Source organism: Canis aureus, chromosome 10 (genome assembly GCF_053574225.1).
Source record: "Canis aureus isolate CA01 chromosome 10, VMU_Caureus_v.1.0, whole genome shotgun sequence".
NCBI lineage: Eukaryota > Metazoa > Chordata > Mammalia > Carnivora > Canidae > Canis > Canis aureus.
The window spans coordinates 22,682,473-22,699,163 of NC_135620.1; the positions used below are offsets into that span (position 1 = coordinate 22,682,473).

Genomic DNA, 16,691 nt, shown 5'->3' on the forward strand with positions numbered 1-16,691 from the left:
CGATCCTGGAGACCTGGGATCGAGTCCCACATCGGGCTCCCAGTGCATGGAGCCTGCTTCTCCCTCTGCCTATGTCTCTGCCTCTCTCTCTCTCTGTGTGACTATTATAAATAAATAAAAATTAAAAAAATAAAAAAAATAAAATCAACAATTTCAATCCCCTGAAATAAGCAATAATGTGGAGTCACATACAGTCATATCATGCAAAAAATACTACACAATTCTTATTTCATTTAATACATAATGAACATAATTCCATATCAATATATATGAATTTTCATTATTTTATTGACTATATAGTATTCATCTAACCAGAAACCCCTGATAATTGGGTTATATCCAAAATTTAGTATCATAAACATTACAGTGAATGTTTATATGTGAAATTATTTTAGTTTCAGATAGATTTCTAAGTGTACAATTGCTAAGTCAAAGAGTACATGTTACACCCTTTTAATATGTATCACCAGACTGCTTTTCAAAAAAACTGTATCACGGACAACTCCAGCAACAAAATACAAGACTGCCCTTTCTTTAATCATGCCATTCTCAATCCTAGGCATTAGGAATCTTTTTAAATTGTGCCACCAACCCAAGAGGGTAAAAACCCAACTTCATTTGTTTATTTCATTTACTCAACCAATATATGAGCCTATCTACTATTGCTAGGCACCGTGCCAGGAGCTAGGGATAAAATGGTGGATGACAGAGATAGCCGTTGCCGATCTCACAGTTAATAACTGCATTCTTCCGAATTTCCTGATAATTAGATTGCACATATTTTTAAAAATATTTTATTTATTTATTCATGAGAGAGAGACAGAGACAGAGACACAGGCAGAGGGAGAAGCAGGCCCCATGCAGGGAGCCTAACGTGGGACTTGATCCCCGGACTCCAGGATCACGCCCTGGGCCAGAGGCAGGCGCTAAACTGCTGAGCCACCCAGGGATCCCTGATTGCACATATTTCATGTGTCACTTAGCTATTTATATTTCTTTTTCTGTAAACTATGTATTCACATCTTTTGTCCATTTCTCTATTAAAGTGACAGTCTTTTGATTATGTGGTACCTATGCTTTCTCAATTTGTCACATATCTTAACTAAGGAATACCAATTTATTTTTTATTATTATTACTTTTTTTAGGAATACCAATTTAGAATTAAATCTTATACTTAAGTGTGCATTCTAACTTAACTGACTACCTGTTTTCAAATCTTCTGCCTCCTTCTCCAAGACTATTCCCAAACTCTACTGGCAAGCCATGCCTAAACTCTTCTCAATCCCTTCACAGTAAGTAAAGCATACTGCAGTTGTGGAAATTTGTCAGTTATCTCTCCAAGTCTCATGATTTATTTCTTCTGTCTGCCTCCTTCCTTTCACCCTGATCTGCAACTGCTCAGCCTCTCTGGAATTTTCCATTCTTTATTTCTGTGAGGTAACTAAATTAATCTAAATAATTTTAAATTCCAATGCTACAGATACTGTGCTATCTATATCTTTAATTCTCAGTTATTTGGTATCCAAAAAGACCAAAAATGAGTTCTATTAGGGACAACATGGGATTGGAGTATTTAAGGAAGGAAACAGCTGGCTTTCATTGGCAGCCCCTGCCACCCACTGCAGTTATTACAAAAGTCTCATCCACCCACGACTAGCAGCTCCAGCCAAGTCAAACTGCATTTATAGTAGAACTGGGCAAATTAGAAAGAGGTTACTTCTCAGCCATTTAAATTTCTCTGAAGATCCTTAGGACCTCTTGGGGAAAAAGGCAGGCAATGAGAGAGGGATTAAGAATAGCAATCTCAAGGGATCCCTGGGTGGCTCAGTGGTTTAGCGCCTGCCTTTGGCCCAGGATGTGATCCTGGAGTCCCAGGATCAAGTCCCGCATCAGGCTCCCTGCATGGAGCCTGCTTCTCCTTCTGTCTATGTCTCAGCCTCTCAGTCTCTCAGCCTGTGTGTGTGTTGTGAATAAATAAGTAAAATCTTAAAAAAAGAAAAAAAAAAAAAGAATAGCAATCTCAGAAGAACATCAAGAATAACTCAATAATATGATACATGTGTGATAACTATCTGCTGGATGAATATTTGGGGGCAAAAGAGAGGTCTTTATTTCTCTGTAATCACCATCAAGAGGCTAGGGTATCAATTCTCAAGATGACCCTTTATCTCCCAATACACAGTACCTTAAATTGTAGGTGATTCAAGTGGTTTAGCTATAATCATGGATTTATTTGATAATCTAGATGTAGCATGGTATCCTGGCTAATAAACATTCTAAAATATAAAATGTCTAGTAATCAAAAACCAACACAGGCAATTACCTCTTAATTAACAAAGTAATGTAAATTCCATATTTTAACTGAATTATAAACAGGTGAGGCATGTAATTTAGTAGTTGGAACAGGTTAAGGGTACCAGATTTTTAGTCCTGGTTATATAATATACTAGGTTTGAGTAAGCTCCCTAAATTTCAGTTTTGTCTCTCATAAAATGTCCACACTACTCTGATGATATTGATTAAATGAGAAAAGTATTTGAATGTACTGGGTACTTACGACTACACACGCATAAAGGATAAAACAAAGAATGAAAGGTGACTGCAAACAAGCACAAGAGATCATTTTGGGGTGATGGAAATGTTCTACAAATAAACTGTGATGATAGCTGCATATTCTATAAAATGATTAAAAATTGCTCAACTGTAGGCTTAAAAATGAGGGAATTTTATGAAATTTTATCTCTATAAAGCTGCTTTTAAAAAAAGAATAAACGAATATTAACTTGAAAAGGATCCTTGATTACTACCATTTGTCAACTGTTCCTCCATCTTCAAGGCCTTACGGATGGGCTGAACACCAGTGCATTCCCTTAAATAATTCAGGCTCCTCACCTTTTGCTTAAACTGTGTGTTTCCCTATCAGAAACAAATGAGGTCTCATACCATTAAAACAACAATCAGATGTTACTCAAGAGATAAAGGATATAAATAAGGACAAACATTATAGTCTCTTAGGATTTGAACTTGAAAGTGCAGTATCATCATAAGGAATAAAATCCTCAGAAATGAAAAATTTTTAAAGATTTTATTTATTTGACAGAGAAAAGAGAGCACAAGCAGGGGGAGTGGGAAAGAGAGAACCTGACTCTGTGCTGAGCAAGATCCTGGGATCATAACCTGAGCTGAAGGCAGTCACAACCAACTGAGCCACCCAGAGCCCTCAGAAATTAACAAAAAAACAAACATACTCTGAAAACTATAAAATCAAGGAAATGAAAGAAGACCAAAATAAATGCAAAGACATCTCATATCATGGAATGGAAGATCTAATTATTGTTAAGATGGATATACTTTCTAAACTCATCTACAGATTCAACACAATCTCCATCAATATCCCAGCTGACTTCTATGCAGAAATTGACAATCCGATCCTAAAATTAGTATGGAAATTCAAAGGGTCATAAACAGCCAAAAAAACCCAAACCAAACCAAAACAAAACAAAAAACCGGTCTTGCAAAAGCAAGCTAGAAGATACACACTTTCCAATTTCAAAACTTACTACAAACATATAAATCAAACAGAACCAAGAGTCCAGAAACACACATTTATAACTGATTTTCCAAAAAAGTGCCAAGGTAAATAATAACACAATGGGAAAAGGACTTAAATATTTCTCCAAAGAACATATAAAAATGGCTAATAAGAAATGTAACACTGTATGTTATCTACACTGAATTAAATTTTTTAAAAAGAAAAGGAAGAAAAAAATGGCCAGTTAATACGTGAAAAGATGCTCAACATTATTAGTCATTAGGGAAATGCAAATCAAAACCACAATGAGATACCATATAACCACCCATTAGGATGGCTATTTTCAAAAAGTAAAAAAATAAATAAATAAATAACTCTTGGTAAGAATGTTGAGAAATTAGAACCCTGTGCATTGCTGGTGGGAATGTAAAATGGTGCAGCTGCAGTGGAAAACACTGTGGTGGTTACTCAAAGTGTAACATACAATTTCATGTGATCCAGCAATTACACTCCTACATCTATACCCAAAAGAACTGAAAGCAGGGACTCAGACACTTGGACACTTATGTTCATAGCAGACTATCCTCAAGAGTCAATAGGTAGAATTAACCCAAATGCCCATCAAAAGATGAATGGAAAAAACAAAATCCATTCATCCCAAAATGTGGGATATACCTACAATGGAACATTACTGAGCCTTAAAAAAGAATGACATGCTACAACATGTATGTACCTTGAGGATATCATACAAAGTAAAATCAGCCAGTAACAAAAAGACAAATACTATATGATCCCACATGCATGAGGTGCGCAGAAAAAGCAAATTCAGAAAGAGAGAAAGTAGAATTGTGGTTGCCAGGGGCTGGGGATAAGGAGGAATAGAGGACTACATTTAACAAGTATAGAGTTTGTTCGGATGATAAAAAATTCTGTAAACTGATAATGGTGATGGTTACACAACATTGTGAATGTGCTTAATGCCACTGAGCTATACACTTAAAATGGTTTAAATAAATTGTGTTATATACATTTTACCACAATAAAAAATTACAGTAAAGCACACAGTAAAAAATTTTAATGTGCATTCCCAAATGAACCAGAAATTAATCTTCTATAATCTTTCAAAAAACACATTATTAGTTTTATTACATTTTAAATTTAAATAGGCCCCACACTCATGACCCTGAGATCAAGACCTGAGCTGAGATCAAGAGTTGGACATTTAATCAACTAAGCCACTCAGGCACCCCTTACATTTTTTTATTTACAAAAAGTTTAAGTAAAATGTGACCTTTAGGGGATCCCTGGGTGGCTCAGCGGTTTGGCGCCTGCCTTAGGCCCAGGGCATGATCCTGGAGTCCCGGGATCGAATCCCACATCGGGCTCCCTGCATGGAGCCTGCTTCTCCCTCTGCCTGTGTCTCTCCCTCTCTCTCTCTCTCTGTCTCTCATGAATAAAGAAATAAAATATTTTTTTAAAAATGTGACCTTTAACTTACCTCTTAGTGGTGTTCAGAACCTATTACTATGTTTTTTTTTTCAAGTACTGTCTTAGAACTAAACTGCTGACAGAGCCATTCCACTACCAGACCATTAAATGATTTAAACTCCAAAAGTCTAAATGAGACTTGAGCTAAGATCACAATCATTTCAGGATTCAGTATATAAGAAATGCTATTAAACTGTAACCTTATCACAATGTATTGTATTAAAGCAAAACCCTCATGAGTACCGAAACCCTTCTTGGCCTCATTTGGTAGGATTTCTCTATCTTGAGAATCTGAAGAAGTTAATTCCTGAAAGGCAGAGAAACTAAGATTGTATGTCTGGAGATCAAAGCCACTAGCAGTGAAACACCAGGTCCCAAAACTATTTTGCAGAGAAGGATCTTTGCCCCCGAATCAGTCATGAGACTTCTATAGCCTTTGGGTTTAAAATACTATCATGAAACACATGGAAACAAAGGGAATTCCATACTATTTGTGCTTTGTTCATCATATCTTTATATATTATCTGAATCTCTCATAATCATTTTTCATAACTCACCCTGAACGAGGCCCTGAAAGCTTCCCAAAATTTCACTATCTTTCACAGATGAATGATCTTTCCTATTCCTCACAGTATCTTCCTAGGACTCTCTTTCCCCTAACTTGCATTCCACAAATGACCTTGTCTTACTTGACAAAAACTAAAAATAGAACATTAAATATGAGAGAGAGGGGCAGCTGGGGAGCACTGTCAGGTAAGTGCCCGACTCGAGATACCAGCTCAGGTCATGATCTCATGGGTTGTAGGATAGAGCCCTGTGTTGGGTTCCAATCTCTCTTACTCTCCTTCTGCCCCTCCCAGCTTGCCTCTCCCTCTATCAAAAAAAAAAAAAAAAAAAAAAAAGGAAAGATAAGAGAGAAATCTCATCCATCAGCCATCAACTTTCAAACTACCAATATCTACATCCATTCTCTTCTTTCCTCTGGTTAAAATAGAGAACTTCTCTTTCCTGTGAAAGAAAAAGTCTGCCCATTTTGTTATCTTCCTCCAGACCTTTAACAGTCCCTGACTTCTCTCTAGCAATTTCAACTTATAACGAATCCTTTCCAGCAGCATTCAAACATATTCTTTAAAAAGAGACTTTTCTGACCCCATCTCTCTCCAGCTACCACTCTCTCTCTTCTCTGTTCTCCTTCATGGCCAAGCTTCTCAAAAGGACTCTTGGTGATTCTCTACTTCCTCTGCAACCATTGATATAAAAAACTACCTGAAGCAATAAACACTTGTGGTTACCCATGAACCATCTTAGAAAATACAGCATTGCCAACATAGGCAAAGGCTACTCTGTAGCCTCATTGGATCACATCTCCTGTGATCCTTCCACCTTACAAGTGGTAGCTGCTCTTCTGATTTTGGTGATAATCATTCCCATAAATCCATTTATATTTTTATAATTGATGTACGTATCCTTAAAGGAGTCACTGAATAGTTTTGCTTGTTTTACAACTTCTAAAAAGGGTATATGCTAAAGACCAAGCCTTTTTAATTCCTAGCATTATGTCACTAGGTTATATCCGTGTTGATACATATTGCTATAGCTCATTTATTTTCATTATGTATCCATACAATTTACTTAACCACTCTCCAGTTTCCCCTTTTTCTGCCATTATAGTGCTGTAATGATCATTTTTTTGTGCATTTCTCACTATACCAATGAGTGAGAGTTTTTCTAGGATAGACAACTACAAGTGGAATTGCTGGGGTACAAGACATGAGCATCTGCAGTTTTAACAGATACAGACAAATTGCTTTCCAAAATGTATCCAACCATATTCAACATTCTATTGTTTCCAACTTCCCACACTCCACTTTGCCAAGATCATGCACAGTTGTTCTGAATCTCAAAGAAATCAGGGATCCCTGGGTGGCGCAGCGGTTTAGCGCCTGCCTTTGGCCCAGGGCGCGATCCTGGAGACCCGGGATCGAATCCCACGTCGGGCTCCCGGTACATGGAGCCTGCTTCTCCTTCTGCCTGTGTCTCTGCCTCTCTCTCTCTCTCTGTGACTATCATAAATACATAAAAAATAAAAAATTAAAAAAAAAAAAAGAAATCAGAATATTCAGCATCAATTAAAAACAAAAATGGGTGGGGATCCCTGGGTGGCTCAGTGGTTGAGCGCCTGCCTTTGGCCCAGGGCATGATCCTGGAGTCCTGGGATTGAGTCCCATCAGGCTCCCTGCATGGAGCCTGCTTCTCCCTCTGCTTGTGTCTCTGCCTCTCTCTTTGTGTATGTCTCTCATGAATAAATAAAATATATATATTTTTTAATTTATGATAGTCACACAGGGAGAGAGAGAGAGAGGCAGAGAGAGAAGCAGGCTCCATGCACCGGGAGCCTGACGCGGGACTCGATCCCGGGTCTCCAGGATCGTGCCCTGGGCCAAAGGCAGGCGCCAAACGGCTGCGCCACCCAGGGATCCCCAATAAATAAAATATTTTAAAAAAAAAGGTGATGGTGGTCATTTCTGGCTTTTAGTCCAAAATAAAAATGCAGAAGACATTTAATTTGGTGAATATGTGTTGATGCCATATTTCTCCTTGAGAAGCTTCAATTGGTGTTCCTTCTTTTTTGTGTCCATCTTCTAAAGCGCCCTGTTGACATTTTAGTACAGAACCACCAAGTATCTGTTACAAACACCGAATCCTGAAAAGTGATCACACATATTCTTGGCATTAAAGAAATCTTCACAGACCACATAAGCTGTTCTTCTAGTTTTGAGCGTGTTCCCCACTCAGATGTGACAGAAAGATCCATATTTCCCAAATATCATACATTTCTTCAGCTGTATCTTGTACAGCAAATTCCTTTTTTTTTTTTTTTTTTAAGATTTTATTCATTTATTCATGAGAAACGAGAGACAGAGAGGCAGAGACACAGGCAAAGGGAGAAGCAGGCTCCACACAGGGAGTCCAACGTGGGACTCAACCCCAGGTCTCTAGGATCAGGCCCTGGGCTGAAGGCGGCGCTAAACCACTGAGCCACCCGGGCTGCCCGCAAATTCCTTATATATAAAATCCAATTTACTTAGCGGTGTCTGGGTCACTCAGTCGGTTAAGTGTCTGCCTTCGGCTCAGGTCATAGCCCAGAGTCCTGGGATCAAGCCCCATGTTGGGTTCCCTGCTCAGTGGGGAGTCTGCTTCTCCCTCTGCCTTTCTCCTCCGCTCATCCTCTCTCTCAAATAAATAAATAAAATCTTTAAAAAAAATCCAATTTACTTCAAGTGCAAGTCAAATGTTCACCCTCTTCGTGGGCTGAGGAAGTTACTGCAGCAAACACTGGCATTCCTCTGGATACTCGGAAGCTCACTCAACTTGGACTGCCACACAGCATCAAATGCAGGACATAAATATCCAAGCTTGCTCCTTATATACTCCTGGATTCTGTATCTCCAGCCATCCCAGTTTTCCTATCACCTGTCTCCTTTCATTCTACCTACCAGACTTCTTGGAAGTTGGTACTTCTCGAAAGAAGGAAAGGAAAGGAAAGGAGAAAGGAGAGAGGAAAGGAGAGAGGAAAGGAGAGGAGAGGAGAGGAGAGGAAAAAGGAAAAAGGAAAAGGAAAGGAAGAAGAAAAGAAAAGAAAGAAAAGAAAAGAAAAGAAAAAAGAAAAGAAAAGAAGAGAAAAAGAAAAAGAAAAAGAAAAAGAAGAAAGAAAGAAAGTAGTAGTAGTAGTACTAGTTGTTAGTTGGTACTTCTCTGTGCTCAGCCCTGGGTCTTATTCTGATTCTCCATTCTCTCCCTACAATCTCACTGCTTAAAAAGCTATCTATATACCCTATGCTACGAATACTCAAATACACACTATACCACACTTTTCTCTTTTGAGATAGAGAACCTGTTTGATCGTGTTCTTTGAGGGATCTTAATCTTAATACATCCCAGATTGATTCCCTGACTGGTTTTCCCCTACTGCCAACAACTCCTGGTGCAGTAATCCTCACTGTACCAAACAAATGCTTTTGTTCAATCTTCCTTTTAACCTCTCTCCATCTCCAATCCATAACCATAGCCTACCAAAATATATTTTGGATTTATCTGTTTACTACTTTCTCCACAGCGACTGCTCAAAACAAGTCATCAGTTTATCTACACCTTAAACAAATGCTACAGCCTTCTAATTGGATTCTTGGTTCCCCTGTTCTCTCTCTAATCCATATTTCATACAGCAGCCAAAGTGATCTTTTTAGAACACAAACCAGACTGTGTCACCCAACCCCTGCTTAAAAAATTTTAACAAGCTCTCCATTTACCTTAGGATAAACATTAAGGTCCTTCATATGGCCTACAAAGCAATGACCCAACTTCTACTTGATGTGACTCCTACCTATCTTATCAAATTTATTTTGTATTTTACTACCTTCCCTTCCGAGTTCCCACCAAAGGTTTTTTATTTTTATTTTCTTGGCTTCTTGAACTTACAGTGCTCTTTTCAGCTTCAGGAAGTTCATGTAGACAATTCCCTTTTCCTTCATAGTACTTAATCGCAATTAATTACACTTCTTTTGATGTTCATGAGTATTTCCTCTATTACTAGAGGATAATCAGGGAATGTATGTTGTGTTCTGCAATGCATACCTAGAACATAACCTAGCAGACTAATGAATTTCGTGGTCTGGTTAGAAAGCAGCAGTTATCTCACTTATTACAAAATAATGCCTAAAGATCATGATAGTCTTTACCTAATATCACAAATACCAATATTTCAAAATTGGAATTAATACTCATATTACACTAAAATCAGATACCATCTGCAAAAATTTTAATTCAGTAAATACTTAACATTTGCATTATTTTAGATCAACCAGAATTGAAACACATTTCCTTATTTATCTGTCAATCTATACAACTCTGATTCTATAACTATATTCCATTTACTTCCTCTATGAAACTTTTTCTGATAAAGCAAAACTTTATTTCCTCATCTTAAGGCCCACACAGTACCACAATCAATGTTTATTATATCATTAGGCAGCCATTCAATTGTTCATTAACTAATTTGGAACAGTATTTTCCAAACTGATGACTATAAACTTACTCTTTTTTTTGTTTTTTTTTTAAACTTACTCTTTTTAAAACACTAGACAGGATACCTCTCTGGCTCAGTTGGTAGAGACTCTTAATCTCAGGGTGATGAATTTAAGCCTTATGCTGGGTGTGGTACCTATTTAAAATTAAAATAAAATAAAATCAGACAATTTCAAACCTTGATTCAAGGATTGTTTATTATATATGCAAATATGCTCACATGTAAGAGTGAGCGTAAGAATAGGAGTATTCTGGGCAGCCCCGGTGGCTCAACGCCGCCTTCGGCCCAGGGTGTAATCCTGGAGACCCGGGATCGAGTCCCATGTCGGGCTCCCAGCATGGAGCCTGTTTCTCCCTCTGCCTGTGTCTCTGCCTCTCTCTCTCTCTCTGTTATGAATAAATAAATAAAATCTTAAAAAAAAAAAGAAAAGAAAAGGAGTATTCCTATTATTTGTAACCAGCTGACTGTAGATGTCTCTCTCACTAATTACACTAAATGCTCCTCCTCCCAGTAGTCCTGCAGTTTTACATGCCATGTAGCTATTTCAGAATCAAAACCAAATCAAATATACATCTGGTTACTAATATTTGAGAACTATGTAAACCAAATTTAACTAGTTTAAACATCTCAAAAATTGTTACTACCAAATTCTAAAAGCATATGGACAAATAAGTTGAGAAGTCTATTTTTATCTTTGAAGATGAATAACTGGGTGGAGAGAATGGTTAAAATTGAGAGTTTACAGTTCTTTTTATAAGAAGAAAACAACCTTTTGACTTAGTGTCTCACTTTAAAAGTATGCAAATATTCAAAACCCACAAAGGTCTCTTATTGGAAACTTCTGTAATGTATGCATCGATAATTACTTTATCTTCTTAAAAACAGACCTACTTAACACATTCTCCTGCTTAAAAGTCAGTAGCAACTCCAAGCTCTATGAAAAATCTAAGTCCAAAGTTTTCGTCCCAGGATTTAAAACTATTCACAGTTCAATTCTTAGCCATTTCTATAAAACCTTTAGGGTTTATCTGAAGCTGAAAATAAACTACATGTTCAGATCCAGATCTTTACTCAAACTAGTCTCTCTACTTAGAATGTCCTTCCTTCTCCCCATTTCTAAATACATACATTTCAAAATTTACCACATTCCTTCAAAAAGCCTCCAAGTTTCCTTTGTCACTAAAATAATTTACTTCTCAAAGCATTTCTTTGTATCTCATCTGGCCCTTATCATTTGCCTTACATTAGGATTATTTATTGTTATTCTATCTGTCTTCCCTAGTCACCTCCTTATTACAAGCTGCTAGAGAGTAAGAATTATAGATATCACTGGACTTACCACCGTATCTCCCCTCCACTGCTTCATACAGCAGCAAGCATACAACAGATCCTAAAAATATGTGATGAATAAAGGTCGCAATTGTCGTATTATGCCCCAAGAGTCAGTCAGTGAGAATACGCATTAAAATTTGGGTTTCAGAAGATGAGGTCACCCCTCATTTTCTACCCACAGATAGTCTCCCATTTCTTCCCTAAGACTTTTGGTTATATCTCGTGCCAAGAAGACAGCAGGTCTTCCATTTATTACACTCAATATATTATCAATCCAATAAAAGCATTAATACTGATACTAAATGAATTATCTGTTGCTTTTAAAGCACTTTTTCTGTAAGAGTTTATCTAAAAGTTAAACAACATATGTTCAAGAAAAAAATACATGTACAGAAATGATCAATTTCTATTTTTATTTAAACCCTGTACTTTCAAATGTTCACCAAATGTAAGTGCTAGACTGTAAAATCTCAGAATCATACTTGGCAAACTAAGAAGGTGTAAAAACTGAATGTTTCAGTCTACAACATCCAGAAAGAAATTATCTGTTCAACAGAACACTATGAGACTGCTTTCATTTGTAGTACCTGAGGAAGCCAAAAGAAAATAGTGTAAGTCCAAATTGTAAAATAAAAGCAATTTTTTTTTACCTAAAAATGCACATAATACATTAATCAAAAGTTTAAAAACACTATATAGCAAAGGTTCCTTGGAGTTTACACTAAAAAGGAGTTATCTCAATAATTTCATCATTTGCATATATGAAAGACCGATAATAAAGTACCTGGATTTCTTGAGATATATTTAGTTCCTTAGAACACTATAAAAAATGTTGGAGGGAAATGCTAATGTACTGAATGAAAAAATAATATATTCAAGTCCCAGTCCTAACCACCCTACATTCTGTTAATAAGGTTCTATTAAAACGTAAACAGGAATATTGCTTTAAGCAGGTTAAGGCCAGGGTGCTTGGGTAGCTCAGTCAGTTAAGCGTCTGCCTTCTGCTCAGGATCCCAGGGTCCTGGGATTGAGTCTGACATCAGACTCCTTGCTCAGCAGGGAGTCAGCTTCTCTCTGTGCCCCTCTCCTTAGCTCGTTTTCTTGCTTGTCCTTTCTCTCTCTCAAAAATAAATAACTTAAAAAGAAAGGCTAAAGCCACTTAAGGCTGTTGCTCTTTATTCATTGGAATAGAAACATGAATTAGGAGTTATTTATTATGACACAAAGAATATTTACTTTGAAAGATCAAATTTTGGGAAGTCTGGGTGGCTCAGCGGTTGGTTGAACATCTGCCTTCAGCTCAAGGCATGATCCCGGAGTTCCAGGATCGAGTCCTATATCGGGCTCCCTGCACGGAGTGTGCTTCTCCCTCTGCCTGTGTCTCTGCCTCTCTCTGTGTCTCTCATGAATAAATAAAATCTTTTAAAAAACTTTAAAAGATCAAATTTTGAGTTATACGAGTAAACCCACTTTCAAAATATTTTTTTATTTTTCTTAATAAAGATTTACTTATTTGGGATCCCTGGGTGGCTCAGCGGTTTGGCACTTCCTTTGACCCAGGGCGCGGTCCTGGAGTCTCAGGATCGAGTCCCGCGTCTGGCTCCCGGCATGGAGCCTGCTTCTCCCTCCTCCTGTGTCTCTACCTCTCTCTCTCTCTCTCTCTCTCTCTCTCTCTGTGTCTATCATAATAAATCTTAAAAAAAAAAAAAAAAAAGATTTACTTATTTGAGAGGGAGAGAACAGTGTGTGCACGTGCACACACAGTGGGGAAGGGCAGAGGAAGAGGGAGAGAGTTCCAAGCTGACTCCATGCTGAACAAAGCCAGATGCAGGGCTCTATCTCATGAAACTGAGATCCCGAACTGGCCAAAACAGAGTTGGATGCTTAAAAGACTGTGCCACCCAGGCACCCCTCAAAATAGTTTCTAACTGACTTCTTAACATATTTAAACAGAATTCAGAAGGAATTTTGAAGGCTTTACAATCCTCATTTTAAAACCTATCTCTTCAGGGGCACCTGGGTGACTCAGTGGTTGAAAGTCTGCCTTTGGCTCAGATTGTGATCTCGGGGTCCTAGGATCAAGTCTCACATTGGGTTCCCGCAGAGAGCCTACTTCTCCCTCTGACTTTGTCTCTGCCTCTCTGTGTGTCCCTCATGAATAAACAAAATCTTTAAAAAGGGCAGCCCCAGTGGCTTAGCGGTTTAGCGCTGCCTTCAGCCCAGTGTGTGATCCTGGAGACCCGGGATCAGTCCCATGTCAGGCTCCCTGCATGAAGCCTGCTTCTCCCTCTGCCTGTATCTCTGCCTCTCTCTTTCTCTCTCTAATAAATAAAAAAAATCTTAAGAAAAAAAAAAAAAAAAACACAACCTATCTCTTCAGTAAAGACCTATACTATAAAGTACAATGTTAACATTTTAGTTCATTCAACAATATCTTAACCAGAATGTACACTGTGCCAGACACTGCGCTAATGCTAAGAATATAAAAAAGTAAAAGTATCCCTCATCTCCAAGATTTGGTTGCAGCTAGCTTGACTAGAGAAAAATGGTAAGGAAAAGTAGGAAAGGAAGAAAGGGAGGGAGGTTAATTCTAAGCAGAAAGAACAAGTGCAACTGCCCAGGAGAGAGAGCACAACACATCCAGGGAAAAGAGGTAGATCAAGTATAGTTGGAAAATAGGGTTGGAGGAGTGCAAAATAAAAGATAAGACTGGAGAGATACATAGGATCAGACTAGACCTGTCGGGTTTGTTTCTATATCTGAAAGATATAAAGATATCTTTTCAAAGAAAATGAAATCTCCTAGATCTTGGACGAGGGTTTTATTATGTTAATAATAGTAAAATAAAAATTAGGTATAAACTCACTATGTTTATAGCTCTTATACAGAACAAACTTTAAAAATAAAATACAAATTTAAACTAACATTAATGTAACATTATGTTGTTTTGCAGAAACTAGAGCAATGATGTATTCAACCCTGGAAATATACAGTCTCAGGTCGGGTTCAATATTATTAAACCTCTTCTATAACATGACTTCAATAATACTAATGCAGTAAATACTTGTAAATATGTTATACTAAATGGACTTAATAACTGCAAATGTTTATTTCCCAGATTAGAGAAATACAACCATATACTAACATACCAGGTAGCAGTCCTTCAATTTCAATTTTAAAGAAGACTCACTTGTGGCAATCTATCTTGTCCATATGTGGTTTAGTACCTTACTGAAATCTACATTAAATATGTGTCTAGTATAATCACTGCTGAGGTTTGGAACAAAACACTGAGACTGCAAACTGTTTCATTTGATTAATTACATAGATAGGGTCCACCAGATACATTTCACAGTGAAAACATGAGGCTAAGTACTATGCCAGGGTTCTTTTGGGTTTGGCCTGCCTATATTAACAACCCACCATGACATGATCCAGTTTTACTCACCATCCTTCCTTGTCTGAGCCACAGCGAAATCATTAGTATAATGCATTATAACGTGGCACAAAACAATAACAAACAAAATCTAAACACAGCAACAAACTCCCAAGGGAGTAGCTGGTTACAAAGCAGTACTTCAGAAGTTACAAAAAACTTATTAATGTTGAAGAATCCCTAGGTAGAGGAATACTACAGAAAATGAAACACTACTAAGAAGTTTCAAGAAGAGAAATGACAAAATCAGATTTGTAATTTAGAGGGAAAGAGTGCTATGATACAGGGTGGAGTAGATTATTTTACTAGAAGTAAGGAAGCTAACAAGAAGGCTGTTGGAATATCAAGGTGAGAAACGAAAGTCTGAATTTAGGAAGTAATACTAGGAATGTAGATAATGTAGAGAAAGGGTTTAGATTCAAAGATGTTAAGGAAGTAGAATCTTGGGGCCAGCCAGATGTCAGAAGTAAAACAAAAGAATCAAGAACAACTTGTAGGTTTCTTGAAAAAGCAAGGACAGTGGTGTGTTCCCCAAAGCAGGGAAAGTGGAGGATTTGGGGGTTGGGGATTGAGAAGCACTAGAACTAGAGCTAATTTCTACATGATGAACACTTATAGAGACTATCTAATCAGCTCTAGCCTTACATCTCCTCCAGCTTTTCTGTAAAATTCTTGCCCCTATCCACCTCACCTTTAGGGTACAACTGAAGGGTTCCATGAAGTTTGAATCCCTAACTAAAAAAGCTAAGCCAATGTCCAGATCACACCTGTTTCATACATATATGTGTATGTGTGTATGTGTATATATGTAAAAGATTTATTTATTTGAGAGAGAGAGAACACAAGCGTGCCTGTGTGAGGTGGGAAAGGGGCATAGCAACAGGGAGAGGAGAATCCCAAGTAGACTCCCCACTGAGTGTGGAGCCCAATGCAGCTGATCCTACAACCCTGAGACCACAACCTGAGCCAAAATCAAGAGTTCGATGCATGAAATACTGAGCCACCCAGGTGCCCCTATATATTTTTAATTTATTTATATCTATTCATATACATACACACACATTCTACAATCAAAAAACCCTAACTACCACCACAGTAAATAGGGACTAACTATTGAATCCTGAAACAATCCTCAAACCCAAGTATCTACCACAGGCATGCTAAGACAGAAGCTGACAAACATTTTTAAAGCCACATTGTAAATATTTTAGGCTTTGAGGCCCTATAGTCACAACTAGTCTACTCTGTCATAGGAGTAGCAAAAGTAGCTACAAACAATACAAACACAAATGGGTGTGTCATCTGTGTTCCAATAAAACTTTATTTATGGACACTGAAATGTGAGTTTCCTATCATTTTCACAGGCCACAAAATACTATAATTTTTTCCCACCATTTAAAAATGTAAAAACTGGGCAGCCCAGATGGTTCAGTGCTTTAGCGCCGCCTTCAGCCCAGGGTGTGATCCTGGAGATCCGGGATCGAGTCCCACGTCGGGCTCCCTGCTTCTCCCTCTGCCTATGTCTCTGCCTCTCTGTGTGTGTCTCTCATGAATAAATAAATAAAATCTTTAAAAATAAAAAAATGTAAAAACCAGGGCAGCCCAGGTGGCTCAGTGGTTTAGCACCACCTTCAGCCCAGGACGTGATCCTGGAGACCCGGGATCGAGTCCCATGTTGGGCTCCCTGCATGGAGCCTGCTTCTCCCTCTGCCTGTGTCTCTACCCCTCTCTCTCTCTCTCTGTCTCTCATGAATAAATAAAATCTTTTTAAAAAATAAATAAATAAGATTTAAAAATAAAAATGTAAAAACTATTT

The 16,691-nt window shown here is 37.8% G+C and overlaps 1 protein-coding gene and 1 long non-coding RNA gene across 4 annotated transcripts in view; one reads left to right on the forward strand and one right to left on the reverse strand.

The window, feature by feature from the left end:
* The window catches only part of LOC144322091 (uncharacterized), a 55,021-nt gene extending 40,551 nt beyond the window's left edge, over positions 1-14,470 (forward strand). Inside the window, exon 3 of the long non-coding RNA XR_013387659.1 lies at positions 14,393-14,470. This is a non-coding gene — a long non-coding RNA (uncharacterized LOC144322091). The remainder of the gene's footprint in view (positions 1-14,392) is intronic.
* The window catches only part of AFF4 (ALF transcription elongation factor 4), a 92,393-nt gene that overhangs the window by 66,693 nt on the left and 9,009 nt on the right, over positions 1-16,691 (reverse strand). The window lies entirely within an intron of this gene.